At 43.9% G+C, this 17,727-nt stretch overlaps 1 long non-coding RNA gene across 1 annotated transcript; it reads left to right on the forward strand.

Annotated features, from left to right (window-relative positions):
- The first annotated feature begins 1,511 nt into the window (after window positions 1–1,511).
- On the forward strand, window positions 1,512–9,801 carry LOC142407690 (uncharacterized). The gene is made up of 4 exons (XR_012775011.1): window positions 1,512–1,644; window positions 4,037–4,087; window positions 6,259–6,377; window positions 8,178–9,801. It is a non-coding gene; the product is annotated as an uncharacterized LOC142407690 (long non-coding RNA).
- Window positions 9,802–17,727: the final 7,926 nt, after the last annotated feature.

Raw genomic sequence — 17,727 nt, forward strand, 5'->3', positions numbered from 1 at the left:
TCAGTGCTCTCTTTGGAGCCGGAGATCTGCTACAACCTCCCTTGACCACCCATGTCAGGATTACTCAGAATTTTACGCATAGGGCCCCATGTCATTATAAAGTGCAGGACAGTTGGCATAGTCTGTAGCAAGGTTTTTGGGGTTTTTTTTTGCTCAGAGGATATAACTCCCTTGCAGTGGGTACAAGAACCTGGCTCTCATGTGTCTGTCCTTGCTACGGCTTATAGGTAATTCTCTAACTGCATCTCCTAATTGAAAAAAGAAGGCTTGGCTCAAGCCTGTAATGACTCAGGTCAGTCTGTTATGTCAGAACATAGCACTTGCCTCAAAAGTTGTCTTGCTCTCTATATGCAGCTGTGCTCAAGCCTGACAGTGTGTTGCTTAAAAAATACCTCTTTCTCTTTATGACTCAGAGGTGAATAGCGCAGGCCATTTCTATGGATCTTACCTGCAGTTTCAGATGCCTTTCATCATCAATGCTAAATTCCTTCAAGTATGGCTAGGGGCACTTTCCACTGGTCAAAAATTAAAGCTGTGCTGCATTGCCAAAAGGAGCTAACAGGACCAGAAGCAGAGGCATGACTTTGCAGCCCAGTGGCTGTAGCAGTCAGGTGGAACAAAGCTGTCTTGACTTCTGGTCCCTGCTTCCAGGCTTCTGTAGTTTGCCCAGTACCTATAATTCACCCAGCTGATGTAGAATAAAAAATCACATCAGTCCTGTACCTAGTTCCACTTGGAATAAGTACTGAGGCTCACCTGGAGCTGCTATGGAGTGGAAACCTCTTCTTCTACCTGCAAGTCTGGTGTTGTAGTACAGCCTTACTGCCTTGCATATATAAAGCCAGAGCTCCTTCAGTACCTGGATGGTTGTGTAAGATAAGGGCAATAATTACATACTGCACGCTTGTAACTCTTTTCATGGACAGCTTACGAAACTCCTTAAAAACATCCATCCATTCTCACAACGTGCCTGGGAGGTAGATAAGGTTTATTATGCACACAAGCCATTATTTATTGTGAACCAGGAGACAGTACTCTATTGCTGGTACACCAAAGATAAACGACTTGCCCAGGCAGAGCCTGGAAGGGAACTGAGGGTTGCTCCAAACCATGTGTTTCAATCCTTAGGCCAAAGCAGTGCTTTCAAAGTTATTTAACCTGGCAAAAGTTAAAGCGCTGGCTTATGGCACTGTGATAAATCTTGGACTCCTGGTTTACCACGGTGCGGATGAGCATGGAAGAGGAGCCTCGAGAAGGGCTGATAAGGCTGTCAGTGCTCTCCCAGCCGCTCTCCGGTGCCTGTGTGGTTCGGCTGCCGCCCCCCCGGGAGGAGCACTGCTTCTAGACCGCGTGATGAGTCAAGGTATTGTGGCTGAGACTGCAAGCATTGGCTCTGTCACCAAGCAGACAGACAGACATTCAAAGAAACCACAGCCCTCTGGTTTCTTTGCCCTTGTTTGCTTAATCGAATTTGGGTTGTGTGCGCGCATACGCATTTTTTCGCCCACAGCACAAACAAATACTGCTCAACACCTGAGGGTGGCTGGCTCTCAGAAGTGCCCCTGGAAAGGTGACTCAGGGGAGGAGTAGCGGGAGGCTCCTATGGCATTCATCCTAACACGGGAAAGAGCATTCCCTCTTACTGTAAGTGATCTAATTATATTACTGTAAATCTCACTCTCACATTTTCAGCTACCTCCGCATCAGCTCGCAGGCTGCACTTATGTAATTGTGGAAAACTTTCTACCAAGCAGAAGATTCCTGCTGCATGCCACGTTGTTTGCAGAAGACTTGTATGTGTGCGTGGGCGGGGAAGGGAGACTGCGGTGCAGGAGACTGAAAGTGGTACCTTTTCTAAAGGTCACGAGTACATGAATTTGTGCATTAAATTGCACTGTGGGCCTATAAACTGCAAAGGAAATGAGCAGTCTAAGAAAGGCATGTTGTTTTCTTCAGTGGGATAAATCCCATTTAGACAAATAGGCCAAGTTTTTTATTCCTAATGTTTCAATTAAACACAATATTCCCTTCTTTTTTCTTGTCCTCGGTCTCACCTGCTGCCACTGATCTCATCATTAGGCAGCTGATAGAGTCCTGGCTACATTTCAGGGGTCCTCTACCTGTATCCCCTATAGGTGCTCCCCAAAAGTCAGCTCATCTCACACTGACCCCTGTTAACATGACAAGAGGACCCAGGACTTAGGTCGGGAGCATCTTATAAAAGAGGGCCCAGGTGATGAGCTGGGAGCAGTAGGCACTTGGGGAATAAAAGGTGTTCCACGGCTGTGTCAGTTAGTATTGCTGTAGCCAGCTGGGCCAGGACTCGTTAAGTGGGCGTGCGTGGAAGCGACTTTTCCATTGGGGCCTAACGAGGGAGAGGGTAATCACTCTGCTTGGGAACAGAGGGAAGGGAGGAGGGCACCTTCTGCAAGCCCTGCTCTCACTGCAGCTCACAGATGTCACTGGGAAACAGCAGCGGCACAGAGGGATGCAGCTGTGTGTGCCAGCGCTTGCAGAGCAGCTGAGGAGTGTCTCAGAGAGGCAGAATTACCAAGGACACAGTCAAAGCAGCACCGTGAGCGTGTCCTGAGAAAATCTGAGAGAGTGCCTGGGGCAAAACGCTGACTGGAAAAGAAACCTGAATGGCAGGAGAAGACTCTGGGCATGTCTACGCAGCCCGGTGCCCCTGGCTGGTGCCATTCCACCTGCGCGCCAAGCCAGCCCGGGAGGAGAGCCCGAGCTTGTCTGTGCCGCCCCTCAGAAGATGCTATTGCGCTCAGCTGGCCGCGGTCCAGCCGCCTTGGAGCCTGTGCGGAGCAGCCTGTCCACATCTGATCGAAGGCATGTCTATACAGCCTCTGAGATGCTTCCTTTTTTTTGTTATTTTTATTTTTGTTCCTGCTCTGTTCAGAGAAAAAAATTTTAAAAAAAGCACATTTCTTGTAAATAAGGTAGAACATCTCAAGCAACTGACACCACTATCTTCTTCATTGAACTGCGGCAGCCCACTGGGGCTGTGCATTTGACATCGATGGTTGAGTCAGAAGGGACAATGTTATTGGAAAAATATAGTTTCTAACAGAGCCCAGAACTTGATCTATTGTCTAGGAATCCAAATGGCAATAGGCCATATATAAAAGGGAGGGAAAGGGTCACTCTAGCCCATTCTTCTAAATCAAAACCAAGCAAAGTAAGAAAAAAAATTGCAGAAGGTCAACTGAGGAACTAACACCCGAGTCCAGGAAGTTGTCAGACAAAGCAACTGCAATTTATATGGACCCCTTGCTGCTTGCTAGGATTACGTCTCTACACTTGCACCTCTGAACAACGTCCACATTCGGATTCTAGCTAAACTAAGGAGGGATGAAGAAGTGCTTTTCTGAGGTAGGCACGAAATGGAAGTATAAACAGCAAATTTGTGCCCATGCCCTGCCACAGGAAGAGGAAATATGAGGACGTAGTGACAGCATGAGCAAGAAGATGCTGAAAGCAACCTGAAAGGGCCAGGGAGTGTGTGTTTAAGGTCTGAGTAAAACTTTTTTCCTGTAGTTTTTATTGTCTCTATAAATGTGTGATGAAGACAGAACCTCACATTATGCTCTTTAAAAACTGTGACGCAGTTCATACTATAAAGAAGTGAGTTTTCTGTAACTACGATAGTTGATTATTTCATCCTGTGAATACTTCCTAAAAGGACATACACACATAAACTTTCTATGAATTGACGTACTGGATTTATATGTACACATGGATATTCCAATTCATCCATCAATACACACACTTTGGATTTGATCTGTTTTCTTACAATTTATTGTACACACATGAAAATGAAAGGCCAAATAATGTAGATGTAACTAGGGCCCAGTCCTGCTTCAGTTGAGTTGAATGATAACATTCTTGGCTTTTGCCTTCATAACCTTTAAGGACTAGCTATGCTCAGGATACCTTACACTAGCTGAAGATCTAGTGTTACTCCCTTAAGAAAGAATAATACTTTGCTGATCACAGTCAAGATTTGCTTCTTTTCTTTTCCAAGGTACATATGACAGAATTCACCACCTCTGCATCTGCAAATGACACAGCCTAGGTAGGTCTGAAGAAGTGGGTATGTTTGATGTTGTCCGATGTTCTTTTCTCCCACATCAAAATCCCATCTGTTGGCGTCAGGTGAGTAACTGGAAATCTCAGCCTTAATTTAAGAATTAAGTTTCTGGGTTTTAAGGCTGCAGAGATGTCTTCAGAACATGAAACGAAAACATTCAAAGGTCCAAAGGCAGTAAAAAAGGACCTGACATTCATCATTTTTTAGGACCCTGAAGTTTTAAGCCACTCCCGTGATTTTGGAGGACTAACTTGGCAGGCCTGGAAGTTGTTGACTTGTACTGGGCAAGCGGGAGCGGTGGAAGGAGTGGCCGTTCCTCATGATGACGGCATCTCCTCTCTCGGGGCATTGGACATGCCTGTTCTGCCCACAAGGTGCTGGCGATACGTCTCTACCAAGGCCAAGTTCCTAGATTCCTATGAGTCATCCTACTCTCTTATTAAGGAGGAAGATATTTTTAGAAATTTAACAGGATCAAACAAATAGTGCTACTCTTTGTTTTAGATCCACGATATGCTCTAACATCTTTGATCCCTTAGTTTTTCAACCCCCTTTTAAATGTGCAAATGTGGTGTAGGTTAGCACACAGTTCTGGATTATTTAACTGGTCAAGGTATGGAGTATAGCTAGAAAAGTATAAATATAAGCAGATCTCTGTAAGGTGTTATTTCAGAGCTAAGCACAGATAACAAACTGAGTGTTTAATCCTTTTATTAATTTGTGACAGACCTATGTGCTGTGTGTGATTTACCAGACTTAGTACATCAAATGATTAAAATAAAATGAGCGCACTAAGGAAATACCAGCAACACAAAATATTTAATTATCACCTAAGAAAAATTAGACCTGGTTTAATTAAGCACATTCTAATTGAATTGGGATGAACTTAAAGGTAAGTTTAATTTTCTAGCTGAAGCAGGGTCACGTTTAAAAACTTTACTCAAAATATATTAATATCTACTACTTATCTTCATTTCAGAGTTAACAAGCATGAAATCTGACTGGTTAAAAATCTGTACAAGAATACGATGACAAATCACAATCAGCTGTCACATTTGCCTGTTTTATGTCTTCATTGTTCACTATCTGTGGACATTTATTCAAGCTAAGTGTTGTTTGTATGAATGTTGGTTTTCATTTAACTGAGAAAATTGCTAGGATCCAATAACCATCTAAGCACTTGTTGCAAAGATTGATGGATAAAATGCATCTCCAGTATATTCACTACTATAATATAGCCCTAAGTAATGCTGTGAAAGCACAAGAAATTTCCATTTCCAAAGGAGTTCTAGGAAATTAACATTTACTTTGCTCTGAATCAGAATGAAAACAAATGAATTGCTGTGACTGAAAAAAATCCTTCTATCACAATACTTTTCTTTCTGTGATAGAAAGCAAATTACAGTTTGAAACTAAAAGTAGCTTTGAAAAAACACCTCCTTCCCCTTAGCTTCCATTCCAAAAGTGTTGAAATGGAATATTTTGACCTTTTCACAATACTTCTTCCCAATTTTTTTCCCCAAAACAAAAGGTTGTGAAAAGCAACATGCCTCAGAGAGCAGTTTTGGTTTGACAAAATGGCATTTTCTGATGGAAAAAAAGCATTCCATTGGAAAAATTTTTAACCAGCTCTAGCAATAACTCTGGATTTCACACTCTGGGCTAAATTCACAACCCTTCACCCTCTGAAATTAACTGGAACACTTGAGAAGTAAGGAACTAATCAGGGGAAAGAAGCACCCTCCCAGTATGGTTTGGAGACGACAGGGGGGCCTACTGGAACGGATCCGCACAGGCAGGCTGCTATACGGGTTCCCATGGTGTCTGCTCCCACCAGCCCAATTACAGGATCAGAGGCAGATTTGTAAGAGTCTGATTTTTTTTTTTTCTGAGGAAATAGCTTCATTTTGTTTTGTTTCTTGCTGTTCTTGGCATGAAATTCATGTTTTATTGGTATGAAATACAAGTCTGTTTTGACACTTGCAGAGACAACGCAGACAGAGAGAAACATCTTTCTAGCTATAAACTGAAGTTTGTATGCCTTGTAAATAGTTTTTTATTGCTCATATAGTAGAAAAGAAAAAAAGAAAATTTGCTACAAAAACAGATAAGTTATCTATGTCTTGCTGCGTACTTTCCTCTTTCTTTCAAAACAGGAACCTGGTTCACCGAGACCATCTGATCCTTTCGCGTACTTCAGCCCATGAAGCAATAAGCAACTCCCTGAAATCTGAGTACAGCTTCAGTGCACAGCTGTGAAGTTGCCTCCCATTACGTTAGGTAAGAAGTTGCTTCTCCCCGAGCCTGCTGTAGAGACAAGATGGTCTTGGTATCTCCGTGGCCTGAAGTGGCTTAGAACTGTTGGGCTAATAAAAAGAGTCTGGAGGTTTGGTCTGTGCTGTTGGAAAGCCATTGGCCCTACTTTAAGTTACTTTTGATCTACCGTAAGAGCTAAAACGTACAGGGCTGAAGCCAGCACATTTTTGTCTTGAAAGAGACACAGATCTCTTATCTGCATGTTGCTCCCATATCTAATACAGCATAAATGCAACTTTCATCCTATAAGGACTTGAGGCTAAAGCAGGCAGGAAACAATGTTTTCTCTCTCTCAAAACTTTTAAAGACTTTTTTTCAATAAATCTGTACCTCATTAAGATGAATCAAAAGCCTTTAAGCCCTTTTCTCACACACAGAGTGAAGACTTAGCACCCGAGACATAGGAGATGTAGAAGCCTCAAGAAGGACAAAACAGCTACATCTGTACCCAAGAGTGGAGCAGTGCTGGGGTTCTCTCCAGCTCTGTGGCACCTTCTTGGCCAGGGCCACCCTGTTGCATGCTCCCAGCCCCTGGAGCAGGCGCTGAGGTACTTGGGCTATGACCCATGCTGACTCCTGAGCCATGCTAGCAGGCCCGGGCTAAAACTGTGCCAGGGACCTTCCTAACAGTTTCAGAGCATGACCATGTCCCAGCACCCAAGTCCATGGCACTGACACTATAATTTACTAGTATAGTCATACTGGATCAGTCTAGGGACTAAAATCTCCCACCTAAGCACTCTGTCTCCAGACTATTAGTGCTTCTGCTTTAAGTCATATTTTAGGACTGTTGATAACATTGTCTGATCCAGAGTTATAAGAGGATGACACTTTGTGCCATGTCATATTGAGGGCTCCGCATACAGCCACCTATCACTATTTAGGATAATGGGAGGCAGAATTTTACCTAGGCAATGGAAAATCTTGTATGGGCAACATGGGATGGAGTGGAAAACCAGCTGGCTATGTGTAATTAGCTCAGGTCAGCCAGGTCAGTTCCAGCCCTGCTGAATCCAGGTAGCTTACTGTAATGTAATTTAAGTATTACTGCAGTGGACTCACTTGTCCTTTAGGTTATGGGAGAGCTTTTTAACTTGGTATATAGCTGCTCTGTGTATTCATGACAAGTAGTCATTAGAGACAAGCTTTTAAGAGTATTTTTTCAAAGCTGGAGATCCGTAAATACTCATTTCATTGTGAAACTGAAAGGGAAGCTTGCAGAACTTCACACTTGACCTACACGTCATGGATTTACCTTCTTTCTCATCAAAAGGGTATGGGCGAATTGTCTTCTCTTCCCAGAAAATTGTGGTACAGTTTTGTCTCCTCTCCAACGTGCAAGACAATGAACCTTATCCTTGCCTATAACGGGGAGTACCTCTGGAAATGCCATCTGGTGCTCTTGAACTTTTTAGCTCTTGGTCAGGTTTACCCTGATGAAATCCTCTGGCATCTTCCTGAGGCTTTTCTGCTTCCCTGCCAAACGTTAATTGGTACCTGTTCCTGTACATTTTAATACTCTCTCCCACAGCTGTAGTGATTAGCCTCAAGCATCTTTCCTAGCTTCCAGCCCTTAATATAAGACTTTGACATTCCTTCAGAAACCTGCCTGGGACCTTTCTTCTGAGGCCATGTGACCTGGTTGTCTCCCTTGCTGCTAAATATTTCACTTGTAAGGGCATGCGTTGCTATATGGTCCTGCAGGTCTGGAAATGAGCTCACTGGGAGCCCAATGTTCACCTAACTTTCTGTTTTTCAGAAAAGCTGTCCCTCTCTGGTCTATGGGAAGCAACCCTGGCTGATGTATAAGCACCTGTCTCATGCAAAATGGTCTGTGGCCAAATCTGTGTACATATCCCCCAGTCTTCAGAAGGAATATAACCGCATCGTCCATCATTTCTCCCTCTCCAATGGCATGTAGAGAAGACAAGTAATTTAAAGCTTTATCAACCTGAAAGTGGATGCCAAGTGGATGGCTAAACTGTTTACTGCCCTTGCAAAGCATAGTCTCTCCCTGTAAATTTTGGGTTGCAGTCTTAAACAAAAACCCCCAGTCTGCAATGATGAGAATGTGTATACATGTTATTTAACCATATTTTAATACATTTTATTTGCACAAGTCATGAGATTATTGTCTGATGAGTTTAGAAGCTGAGCATTATCTCTTCGAAGACTGTTTGTGCTTGCTCAAGCATGTGAACCTGAGCCAACAATCTGAGGTTCAGGCAATGCTAGTAAAAACTGTACTTTGCTGGATGTCAGTGATTCAATCCCAAAATATGAAGCATGATAAACTGAGAGGAAAAATAAGTAAAACACCTCTCAAGTGGAAACCACATTTAAGAAGAGACATCTCAGCACCAGCTTTAAATATTTGCTTATTTGTATCTCAGACACCCAGGCTGGATTTAGCCCTTTCAATGGAGCAGAAGCCTTTATCGTATGGCCATTTCCCAGCATTTCAGTGGAACATCACGTCTCTCTAGAGCCTTGAGTGAAAGGTCTTGGCCTCCAACTGCAACCTCAGCTTCATGGATTGTTCCTCCAGCACTGACATGGGCTGGCATGTTGACTCAGGAGTGAGCAGCTCCTTACTGCAGTAGTGGTGCTCACTAGCATAATTGAGAAGGAGATTCACTACTGTCATCACCAAGGACTTGTTTATGCTTAAAAACTGGCAGAAGTGTAATTAGATTTACTTGAAGCCAGTCTATTTACATCACTATGAAACTTCGTTTATGCACCGTTCAGAATGGCTGAAACCTGAGTTACATCGATTTACCTTAACTGTGATTGCAATATAAATAAGCTTGAATACTGATTTAGCTATTACTGGTACTTCTATCTTGTGGTACATCAGGATAAAAGTACTCACTCTAGTGTGACTGCTTCCTTCCTCAGAAAGTCATATCTCCTACATTGCTGATGTTTTCAAACTCAAAAATAACCTTTCTCTTACATTAACGTGGGAGATACTTGTGATCTGTTCTTTTGAGATTTTACCGGTGTATCAAGATGCAAAAAAGGGCCACGATATTTCAGTTAAGAAACGGTGATAGATGAATGAGTATTTTACAAGTCTTAGTATAGCTGAGTGATAAAGCTCTTCCAGAGACAGAGGAGGTTTTATTTCAGTAGCACATCAAGCAACAGGAATTCCTTTTGCTGAATTCTTTATGGGCATGATCCAGCTATGCTTCATTTGATGGATTTCGTGATTCCTTTGTTCTGCTTTGTAGGAAAGTGTTTCTTAATATATGTGGTGTTTAAAGTGTATCCATGTGGAACAAATACATAAGTCTTGTGAAGAAGTGTCATTGGATTCATTCATGAGACAGTACTGGCACTTGTGGTCTGTAAATATAGTATTGCTGTTATATTTATTTTAGAGGTGAATCGGTCAAAAATTAAACACAGAAAATCACAGCTACTGGGGCCTGTTTCACTTGTTGTTCTTTTAACTTGTCTGGGAAAGGGCATCCATGTAACGCACAGCTTCAAGCCCCGGCAAGCTGGAATGCAAAGGTTCTGATGTAAAATAAGAGATGGAAACATGGGATAGGGGATTTCCTGAGCTGTTCTTGGTGCATCCTTGCTGTTAAGCAATCTTGTTCTTCCTCTATCCCTCCCTCTCTTTCATATACACCCCCCCGCTACATTTTTGGTCCCTTTTACCACCCCTCAAGAGAGAAAGGCACAGGCCCTAAGAGCAAAATCACAAAAGCAACATGATGTGAGTTTTAAAAATATCTGGCCTTTATATCTGGACTGGGTTTTGCCATCCGAGGAATAGGTCTAACTTGTTTGAAACCTCATGGGAAAGGTGACATGCAAGATGGACACAGGACTTTCTGTCACGTTGTAAAAACCCCATCGTATTTTGAGTCACAGAATAGACAGGGTGCATGCATTCCTCCGCGACTCGAAGCTACATGTCTGAAAGTGAATTATATTTGCTTATCATTCATGCATGATTGTGTTCTTTTTCGATGGCCAGGTTTTTGCTTCCTGGAAAGCACTTTTCATTTTCAGTGATCTGCAAGAAATTGTTCTTTCTCCAGGCAATGCTGACATCACACCACTCCTCCATCAGATTGCTCTGGGCATGGTTCTGTGTGTTTTTCCCAAGTGCGCCATAAGGGCCCAACCCTATATTCCCAGACACCCAAACTGCAACTGACTCACTGATGTTCTAGATATTCAGAGTGTGCAAGAGGGGACCCAAAGCAAGAGGTCAGTCTCTACTGAACTTTCTCCCTCATTATTAGGATTTTAGTGCAGTCTAAGACCATACTAAAAATATTGTTAACACTGTATTTCTGCCTTTCCTCCTTTTCTAGTCTTCAGTGCCTTGGGTCTTCTGTCTTGCTACCCCTGCTTCTTCCTCCTCACTCTGTTTTTCTGATTTTGGGGTTTTGCCCTGTTGATTTTTCTATTTTTGTCTGCTTTCTGTCTTTTGTTTCTTCAATTTGTCTAACTAACTCATGCTTCTCTTTTACTTCCCTTACCTCTCTCCTTTTTTTCCTAAGCTCAGGACACTTTTTCATTCTTCTTTGTTTACAGTCATCCCGGTTTTTTCACCCTCTTCTTGTTTGTTTCTTCATTTTGCTATTTCTACTGTGGTTGATAGAGCTCCCTTGCTTGTTGTGATGAATATACAGTTAGAGATATTCCTAGTTTAAAGAAGTTTCCAATCTAAATAGAAAAGAAAGGCAAAAAAGAAGTTGAAAAGAAAGGAAATATTGGTATCTCCATTTTACTGAGGGAAAACTGTGGCAATAAAAAAATCAATAATGCTTTTTAGGTCACGCAGAAAGCCTGTGGCTGAACCAGGAGGAAATGCCAAGCCTCCCAGATTTCATTCAGTGTCTTACTCCCAATTTCTTGCTGATTTTTGCAAGTGTCTGCAGTGTAATGATTTGCAGTGTGATAATAATGGCACTTGTCCACAAAGGAGCAGACTTCCTGCACTACTATGGTTTTCAAGCTTACCATAAAAGTCGCTGATTACTTGGCGTACACTGCCTTACAAACTAATAATTATTTTAAGAAAAACAGTTTTATTGGATGCTTTTTCCGTGACCAATTCACATCTTATTGTGAAAGCCCATCAGATAGCCAGCCCTATAGGTTCTGACATCTGCATTTAACTGACGAATTCTTTGAAGAAATTTGGAGTAATCCAGTTTTCCTAGTTTAAGTCAGCTCCATTAAGATGAACTCTCATCCACATTCTAATAAGTTCACAGAATTCACCTCAGCCTGTGTTCAAAATCTTTACTTTATTTGAAATAGGTGTCATTATTAACAACTGCTGATTGTTTCTGTGGTTAATGTTTGGCACTAAATGCAGTATCAGCTGACACTTGCAGTATTTGTTCTCATGGAGAAGGAGTTGTGGGTACCCAGGCACGTGTCTCTGGGATTAGCTGGATGGTCATCACCAGCTATTGCTTACTTCTCAGTGTTTTAACCTGCTCCAGGTGGGCCATTTTTCTCTGCATCCATTCATTTTAGGGAGATTTTGCATAAATATGTCATGGGGACGAGCGCAGGAAGAGTGCAGAACTTCTGAACCTCTCCATGTATTATGAATAAGGCCTAGGGAGATGCCAATATGGAGCTACAGAAAATCTGGGGGCACTCACCTACCTAGATCCCATGATTACACTGATGCCTCTCCAACAGCTGGGACAGTCAAATGGGCACCAACAGCACGGCAGTACTCATCTTTCCTCCTCTAAAAGCTGAGGATTCAAGCCATAATTTGGTGGTTGCTGGTTGAACTCAGAGCCTCAACGTGTGCCGCTCTTGGGGCAGCCACCCTACCCACAACCCTGGGCCTCCAGGCACCCACTTCCAGCTCGCAGAGCTGCATGCTTGTCTCCTGATGGTGCATGACCAGAAGCAAACCAACCTTGCGTTCACACAGGCCAGCTGTCTGGCAGAATGACGTTACTGTGACAGAGTAAATCCCTCTGGGGCTGCCAGCTTCACCTTGTACAGAGCCAAACTTTCCTCACCTGCAATGTGGCCTTGGCCTTCCATAGGACATAACCACCATGGGGCAAATGTGGTTTTGGTGTAAGTTCGTTAGCTTGGGTGAGCTTGTAGCAGAGGTGCGTGTGGCACTGTGTGTGCACATCAAGCCATGTCTCATTCAGCTGAGCTTAAATTTCCCTCTTTCCCCTGGTGTGTCTGTTGCTCCTAAGAGTGGAGTGGGAGAACTAATCAGACTATATAAATATAGCCATGTAGCACAGCATAAATGCGCTTTAAACATATTTATGCCACCAAGGGGATTTCAGGATTAGTGTAATTGCTGTGCAGTTGCCTCAATAAATGTGATACGATGAATTCATATAATTGGCTTGGTGCGGCACCGAGGCACGGGGATGGGAAGCGAAAGCAAAGTGCAGAGGCTGCCCCCACTGATGGAGAATCTTCTCAGATACCTCAGAGAAGCCAACACTCACATCCATTCAAACCGAAAACTAGCAAATGAGTGCACCAACATTAAAACAAAACCCAAATGCACCAGGAGCCTCTTGATGAAGAGCGAGAGGTGCCAGAGTGAAGATGAGAGCTATGTCAAATTCTGATCTTGCAAACAGTGATGTAAATACGAAGTAACTCCAGTGAAATCTATGAAGTGGGTTTGAAAGGGGCCTAGAGGGCCATATTTACAGCACATAAATTTAGACACTGACTCAGATCCCTAGTTGATGAGGCTACAGGCTCCATCTAGAGTTAGGCGGTACCTCAGAGGGATTCAGAGGTACCCAAGGTAAACTTGTGCTCTAAACTGTTCTAGAAGAACCAGTCTGTCTCTCCATTAATGGTAAAGATAGTGTGGGGAGATAGACTGGTCATGTTGGTGACTAAATTAGGTGTGCAAAATTAAGCAGAGTGAAAATGCCCTGAACTATCCAGATACAGAATCCTAGAAAGAAAAGCTGACCTCCTCAAAAAGCTGTGGCTAATGCAAAAAACATTGGGTATCACTGTTATATACCAGATCCCCCCAAGGCTCTAATCTGCTCCCAGGCCTTTACTATCATTAAGACAATCTTCTCTTTCAGTAGAAAATTTGCAGCCATCAGTCCAGTTTCTCTCCTTCCCATGTTCTTGATACCCTCACTGAAGCATTAGAACGTGCTTCAGTTAGGAAAATACCTGCCATAGATGCCATGCCTAGAATGCTTGAGGCGTCCTACCTGGCTCCAAATGGATGTCTGCGCTAAATGCTGTACTGTTTGGCACTCTCTGGTTGTACTGGGATTACAAAGGTGCACCTGCAAGGGCAGTCTTTTTTTAATTCTCCAGCTCATATTATCTTCCTGACTTGTACTCTCACATGCAAAGCCAAAGATGAGTGCCTGTAAAGGAGCATGGTCAACTGAGTGGAGCAGGACGCTAGTCCTATGACTGAGCACACACCTCCATACCACCTAGACATGCCATCCGTTCAACTTGACATACCAGCTATAAGCACCTCTAGCCTCTTCAAGGCAAAGTTAAACAGTTAAAGTGAAGGTGGCTCACCTAAACAGCTGGCCTCCCCTTAAATGCCTGAGTCAGGGGATGGCAACCAGCACTGGAGCAATGGCGGCTTCTTCTCTCAGCTCTCAACTTCAACTACTGCATAGGAGAGGACCATTTAGGAAACTTGTTCCCTGTAAACACTTAGGGCTTAGTTACCAGCTCCTTGCTGAGACAGAAACCTGACTGAAGCCATGTAGGTGGGCTTAATATGCACTGTCATGCTCAATTTGTCATGTCAGAAGGTGTGCCAGCACTCCTCCGGGTCAAGAGCACAGTCGCTTCACCCTCTGGACATGCACCCACGGTGCTGGGTCAGGGCAGGGACAGGCTCCCGGGCAGTGCTGGGCACCTACCGAGTGCCTGCACCGTACCAGGTTCAAGACAGTGCCATCATGGCCGTTGGTTCTGCAAGTGTTTCCACTGACTGGAGAACAGCTAGAAGAAGCCTTTGTAGATTGCTGTACTATTGTCAGCCACACACTGGGCTTTTTTCATCAGAGAAAAAGAGATGGGAATTCCCAAGGATCTTAGCTCTGGACACATTTCCAGACCAACTGGCCATAATGTTAGCATATCCACTACAGCAGCAAACAGGCCTCCGAATGCAAAGAAGAGATCTCCCTTGGTATGCTTTTATCCTGATGGCCTCACAGGCGACCTACTCGAGATGACCTGGTTAGCAGAAGGCAGGATGGTGCTGGCTTCATGATTTTGAAGAGATAAGAGAGTTTTTCTATTACTGTACTGCCTCCTCTGCGTTGCCTTTGCAGCTCGGTGCTGTGCTTCCTGCAGATTTCCTGGAAGGTGGCCTGTGTCATCCTGACCTTCTGCAGTGACAGTTCATCATCTTGCATCTGGAACACAATCTTTTGCCACCGACTGAGGTTTCTTTCCTCAGCCCAGCCTGCACCTTTGTCAAGTTCAGCGAGTTGTGTTTTTCAAGCTCAGGAAAAGTCCCTTTTTGAAGCAGCTTCTCAAACTAGTTGTCTTCCTCAGCCTTGTTTACGTCCTCATTCTCTGCAGCTTCTGCAGCTTTTCTCTGCAGCTGGGGGCAAAGCTGGGGTGACAGCAGCTGCTGGAAACCCACAGCCATAACTGCTTGGGTGATGCTGGGGCAAAACTGTTGCTGTCTGAAGGCAACACCTCAGCACCTCAAGCTCCTCAGCAGCCCCTCTGGAGCCCTGGGGACGAGCCTCACAGTGCAAAAACCTGTCGGCTCATGACGGCCTCGGGTGTTTGAGTCAGCTACTCCAAAGGAACTTGATCGTGGCACAGGGAAAGAATATCATGTGATTTTGACCTCAGCCTGTGAAAGCTAGTGATTTAGAGTTAAATTCTTCTTGGCATCCCCCTGTGCACAGCAGAAGCTGTCTCAGGGTGCACAGGGTCTGGCGCAGGGGCATAGAGACCCCCACAGCTCTGAGTACACAGCTCTGGGGAAAATCCCCCCACATGGAAGTAAATACTGAAGTAGAAGTTGGCTGTCTGCTTAAACAAGGCTGCAGCAGTGGGGCTGAACAGTCTCCCAGCTCCTTCACACTCAGCCCCTGACTCTTCAGCTGTATCTTCTTGGCCTGTGACTTTTGTAACTGAGACCTGCACCCACCCTCCCATCCAAGGATCAGACAGATCTGAGCTGCTTAACTTGCAAGGCTCAGTGAGACTGAGTGCAGGCAGGGCAGGGCAGCCATAGCTTAGAACAAAAGGATTACAGAGAAAACATCATAAGAAATACTGAATTTTCTCCAGCAAATCATCCGTCTTCTTCAGGATGACACAGGTCTTCTCCAAGGCCTACTTCTCCTTAGGCTGAAGTCTCAAACACATCAATTTTTGGGAAAGACGTTTCTTTTTGTTCTCCTTTGGGCCAGGCATTGGTTCCTGAATCTTTTAATATTCTGCATTTCCTGTGCATCACCTGTATTGCAGATGAAGTATAGGACAATATGAAGTCAAAAGCTGATTTAATTCTCTCCTCTTAGTTTAAAAGCCTTAGGCTTCCTCCAGCTTTACACCCCTTGATACTCCAATACATACAACACCCTGGAGTCATACTTCTCATCAGTGCGATGACTACAAACATGGCAAAACAAATTCTGTTCTCAAGCAGTAACTCCTGATAGCTGATGGTGGACTTGCAGTGGTGTAATCAGGCATAGAATTTGCTCCAATGTGTTTTTAATACAACTAGAGAGACTCAGGCTATTTATTATGGGAGTCATGTAAACAAGTCATTCAAACAAAATCCTCCTAATTTTACAGCAGTCTAGACATGTAGCATATTGCGAAGCCACGTCTAAGGACAGTGTCATTAAAGTTTTTATCCTTATTTCCGGTTCAGAGGAGAACTGAGGATAAATGTGGCAGTCTGGCACCTAACATATTATCCCACAGTACCTAAAAGGAGTGTCAGAGTCATCTGAAAAGCCCTTTGATTATTACATGATAAGAAAGGTTTATTTCATGTTTGCTGTGCTGGGATAATATTGGCTTTACTGTGTTTTGCCAAGTTTGCACACTTTCTGTGGGAACCCTCCTCATTCCAATGCAATGGGATGATAGGAAGCATTTTATTAGAGCTTACTGGAAAAATGTGCCATAAGTGCCAAGGAGCCAGGACTGTTGTCCAGCTGGCTGAAGACAGACAATGCGTAAGTTACAAAAAGTCGCAGAATTGCTGGGCTGCATGGAAATTCCCATCTCAGCTGGTGCCTGGTCTCCCAGACTCATACACCTCCCGTGAAACACATGCAAACCTTCTTCGCCATCCCTAAACAATATCTAGGAAATATACCGTAAGGGTTGCCTTAAGGTCAGCAGGATTTTGAAGAGATGGGGGTGTGCAGAGCTGATCCCTCTCCTGGAAACCCCCCATCCTCCTGGGGACACGATGGCAGCATGACGCTCCTGCACACCTTCGGGGCGGACAGCACGTTGCCTCCTGCGTGGCTCTGCGAGTTGGCAGAGATAGGACAATCTTGTCCCCTCTTCAGGCTTCGCATGTGCCTCCCCTCTTTTATTTTTGGTGTGACTGAGGCTTGTCTTGCAACGTAAAGCTTAGCCCAGAGCTCTCTCAGCAGAGTCAATGACATCTGGAAGTAGAAAATGCCTCCCAAATGTTTATGAGATATGTCAGCAATTTCCAGATTATTATTTTTCCCTAGCGTCTAACCTGAAACTTCCTTACTGCATTTTTAACTCATTGCTTTTTGTTTACTCATGAAGACATTTCAGTAATTAAAGTTTATGAGTAATATTCTAAATGAGGGAATAAAATTAATTTCAAGAGACAGCAGACCAAAAAGAGGAGTCCTGAGGAGAGATTTGGAAGAGGAGACTGGGTCTGATGTGTCCTTTTCTGGCATAGGAAATGCCACAGGGGGAAGGAAGCCAGAAATTGTTTGTGGGAGGAGGCGACGGAAACTGCAGCCGCTAGTGGATGAGTGGCAGGAGTGAGAAACATAACATTAACAGGAGTTGCACGCCATGTCTGGGTGAGATGCATTATTGGGCAAAGCACTGATGGAAAGATAAACTGAGATTGAGGGGGATATGGCTTCTCAAGCTACTGGGAAGAGGTTTTGGTTGATTGCCAGAACATAAATATTTTAAATGAAGTTCAGGCTCCGCTGAAGTCTGTGAGAGTTTCACCATCAACTTCAGCAGGGCTAAAATTTCACTCTGTGTTTTATTAATTGTTTTGGTGGGGGGGTAGCTTCAGAAAGTGTCAAAATACAGATAGGCTGGTATTAAAGCTCTGGATC

This window comes from Mycteria americana, chromosome 3 (assembly GCF_035582795.1).
Source record: "Mycteria americana isolate JAX WOST 10 ecotype Jacksonville Zoo and Gardens chromosome 3, USCA_MyAme_1.0, whole genome shotgun sequence".
NCBI lineage: Eukaryota > Metazoa > Chordata > Aves > Ciconiiformes > Ciconiidae > Mycteria > Mycteria americana.